Below are 4,300 nucleotides of genomic sequence, written 5' to 3' on the forward strand. Positions count from 1 at the left end.
ATTTAATAATAATAATCAGAAACTTTTACTTTACTTTTTCCAGATTAAATAATCAAGTACCTGTTTATTTATTAAAAAAACGTATTCAGGACGAGGCAGTTTAGGAGTCCTCATTTTATATCTGTATGTTATATATTTTTACGTACAATCTAAAATTACTTGTATCCTACCCTATATATACGTACGTATTATTGTTTAATACATAGTATTATAACGTATAGTTGAGTCTCATCTATTAACTTAGTGAATTGTCTTCTATCACGTTTAATATGTCAAACAGCTATTTTGATTTCATCCCACACCTGATTTTTTACGAGTTGCAAGAGGCTACGCAGAATCCTTGTCATATGTATGCATTGAACAAAATCGCAGTGTTCCCCATTGACTGTCCAGAACACGAAGATTTTAAACTGCTGCCTATTCAGAGAAATCCCCATCGACAAAAAACTCCAGAGAAAAAGTAAGCGAAATCTAAGGTCTTTACCTCCGAATTTTGGCCCACTTACTGCTCTCTTCATCAACCTGCGGAGGAACTGTGTTCATAGGGGGTCTGTCCAGCTGTAGCGGATGGTCCCCGTAAAATTGCCAGTCACTAGAACAGGTGACCAGCGGTATAGCAGACCGTGTTGGTCTGTGTAGGTTAAATTTTTTTTCTGTCGTCTCTTTTTCAATTGAATCTTCGCGCATCGCCGTACTTCCTCGGCATGATGAGGTTCTTATAGGCTGCATTCGTATGACTTATTGTTCCGCACTGATAACTTTGCAGCCTCATCAGCCGTTAAACGACTACGTGTTAAGACGTACTGTGTGATTCGATATCGCTGTTTTTTAATTGTTGGTATCTTCACTATTGGTTCTTTGCTCTATTAAAAAAAAACTTCTTCTGTGTATCATAACGATAAGTAGATGTTTAGTTAAAATTTGCTTTTTCTCCATATCACTTCAAGCCGCCCAAAAGGAGCTGATTTGCACTAGCGATCAAAAACTATGGAGAACATGCGGTGTGTTTGGTTTTCAGGTTGACGTGGATTTTTGGTAAACGCCTACTGAGCGGGGTGAGGTCTACCTGAACGTCGTCGCGTTGACCTACGGGAGAAATACTGGGTTCGAACGTCAAAAGCCATCAGAAGAGGTTAATTTCTTTTGGGTCCACCGTATGTGTATGAATACAGTTAACAGTGCAAGTGAATTTAATTAAAAAAAAAAAAAAATATATACATATATATACATAGAGAAAGAAGAGGGAGAAGTTAGCTAAATAATACTTTTATTAACTCTAATTAATGAACCCATTTGTTTTGTTGTTACCAACAAACCTCCCCCTGGAAGATAAATCCATATCTGCAGTTACGTATTCGCAACATCATATATGTTTGTGTAGCAGACAATAAATACGAAGCTCAAAAATATAAAATAAATAATATGTGCATATAGTTTAGTGCAAATATATCGCGTTTCTTTAGTATAATCGGGATGCGGAGCTCCTTGGTTGTCAACAATCTCTCCCAGTAGATCTTGATACACGTAATCGATAAAATGCAGTGGCCACGCAGAATACGGTAGATCACAAGCAAGTAGAAAAAAAAAGTATGTAGGTGGAGCGTAGGTCGAAGGGGCTACCCGAAGAAAGATTCCGCCCTCGTGGTTACATTAAAGTTTGGTTATGTAATTGGGGGTTCGCTTACTGTCTCTGGGTTTGGCCGACCGAGTTCCTGGTGCCGAATTTGCCCGTATCTGTAATCGTCAATGCAGCTTAGAAAGACGCGACTTCGAAAAGAGAAGGTCTTTGGTACCTCCTAACGCCAGACGTTTCTCGGTCTCGATGCCTAATATCACTGTTGCGCTCTTTTTGTCTAAAACTTGAAACTCGTGCGTCGTTCGACTGCCCTACGTCGACGACAAGTATGGATGATGGGACCCCTTTCGATAGTACGTCGGAATCGCATACGAGCTGCTTCGATTCGAGAAAAGTCGTTGTTAGATCGCTGACCGCTACAAATGTTGATCTCAGACGCTTACGCCTAAGATAGGCCAACACAACACCGAAAACCATAGACCAGTCATTCTCTCTCGGCATCAACGTCTAGTTTAGCGACAACGACAAGTGGTTTGTGCGCACAGAATGTACGGGTGTTCGTCGGTTAAAAATAGACGAATTCTTCCGAAGAGAATAGAAGAAAATTTCGGTATAGTGCTACCCCCAGCAAATAGCCAGTTTCAGCGGCGTTCGCAATCGTGCGCGTTCTTTATACATCAGAAAGATGTGTAATGACAATTTGATGATTGTTTTTCGCCCCCACCACTAGCGGCAATCCATCCGAGATTCAACAACGGTCTGGCCCCCCTCAAAGCAACGCAAATGCCTTCGTGATGACGGCTTCAATGACATCTTTAACCGAGTGCCAGTCGAATACTTGTGCGAGCAGCTAAAAATGAAATTCGACGTTCACCGATAGAAGAAAGAAAACGAGCTAGCTTTTAGTGACTAACGGTTGAAGGTATTGTTTATGGGGGGGGGGGGGTCTTTTGAAAAGAAGGGGAACGGGGGGGGGAGACTGGCTAGAAACCGTGCCCCTGAAAGATCGTATTTAAATGCAAGAATAAGCCGATGCAACGTGAGCCAACGTACGATGGTCGACAGGTGTAGTGCACCAAGGTGTACGCCCAACCCGAAATATTTGCCTGTTTTCTTGTATCTTCAAAGATACTCGCAACAAAGCCTGAAACGAGCAAACATGTTTCTTCTGCTCTCTAGTCAAGCGTGTAGATAGTCATAACGTTTCTTGTGGGGTTTGGATCGGGGCTTCAAATCAAGCGTTCTTAGACATGAATGACTACTAATGCCATACGGCGATTGCCTGTTATTAAATATCATATAGCTTAGGCGATGCATAATATGAAACTTAGCGACATAAGTTATTGATATAACATATACTCATGGCGGTTTGCTAGGTGACATTAAGAAATGAGATTCATGACCGAATTTATTCATGGACGCCCATAACCTTGCATTATCTACTTAAAACCGGGATCACCTTCACCGAGTTCTGGCTACCTTAGATCTGAAGTACGTTTGAAACTTGACATAGCTAGCTTGCAAAAGCCACTGAAATTCGCTGCTGTGAGCGATTTACTTTGCTTTACCAGCCAACACGTTGATCGTCACAAACAAAAGCCTCGTTGAGGTCACTTTAAAGAGCATATTAATCAATAGACGTTTATAACGAGCTCAGCGTTTAAGGATCAACAGAAGCTAGCTCAAAAACTTCATTGCGCTCTAGAGTGAGGTCCGGTTCGTACGAAAACACTGCTAATCTGGTTCAGCACTTCCAAAATGCGGACCCGCGCATGACCTGCTACTTTTCAGAGACATTTACGGCAGGAATTATAGCAGATTACGTTAACAGTTAGCGCACAGATTGCATTGAATCGATACAAACTCCCACAACTTTTGCAAACAGATGCTTTACGGACTCATTGTTCTTGATGACATTAAGTTAATTAATACATGAAACAAATGCCATCATAATGTTCCTACATTGAGGATTATGAGAGGATAAACTTACACGAAGCAACGATGGCGCTCATCACAGTTACTATATCTATACGTTATATCCTTATCATTATTACTAATATTTTTTAATTTGAAGCATAATAGTTTATTCATAACAGGATGTCTTATCTGGTGAGATCATCTGCCATGGATTCTGCTTATTGGGCACTAGCTTCTTGACTTATATTTATCGCCCATTTAGAAACTAGGGCCCAAAAATGCCTCTATGTCCACAGCAGCAGAACATCGTCACTCGAATCAGTCGTTGGCGATGAGTTTGTGAATTCAATAAGCGTCATTTTCGCATCTGTCGTCTATTGGCATTTGTCTGTGGCACACTCAATCTTACCGATCGCCTCATTAGTTATGAAGTTATCGGAACTGCTTCCGTTGTTGTTACGCGGCCGCTTCTACAAATGCTGCTTTATTATCGCCGACGCGTGCTATGACTAGTGACGTCTGATGTAATCAGAACGCTCACTCAGATCAGATACTTTGTCAAGTTAACGCCTGTGAAATCGTTTTTCACCCATTTCACTTAGGTTTAATCGACGTTGCGACAGCTGCCACTAGGCGCCAGCATTTGCGCCCACACGGCCCACTTTGCCCCCCAAAACGCCATCGGTATGAAGCAAACATTGCCACTGTTCTGGCCACCGGGACAGGCCAATGAGTAAATGAAAGTTGCTATTTCCAGAAGGAGAACCTGCTGTGGGCGCCTCTAGATTGGTAGAACAGTTGCCTGCC

This window comes from Varroa jacobsoni, unplaced genomic scaffold, assembly GCF_002532875.2.
Source record: "Varroa jacobsoni isolate VJ856 unplaced genomic scaffold, vjacob_1.0 scaffold_414, whole genome shotgun sequence".
NCBI classification, from domain to species: Eukaryota; Metazoa; Arthropoda; class Arachnida; order Mesostigmata; family Varroidae; genus Varroa; species Varroa jacobsoni.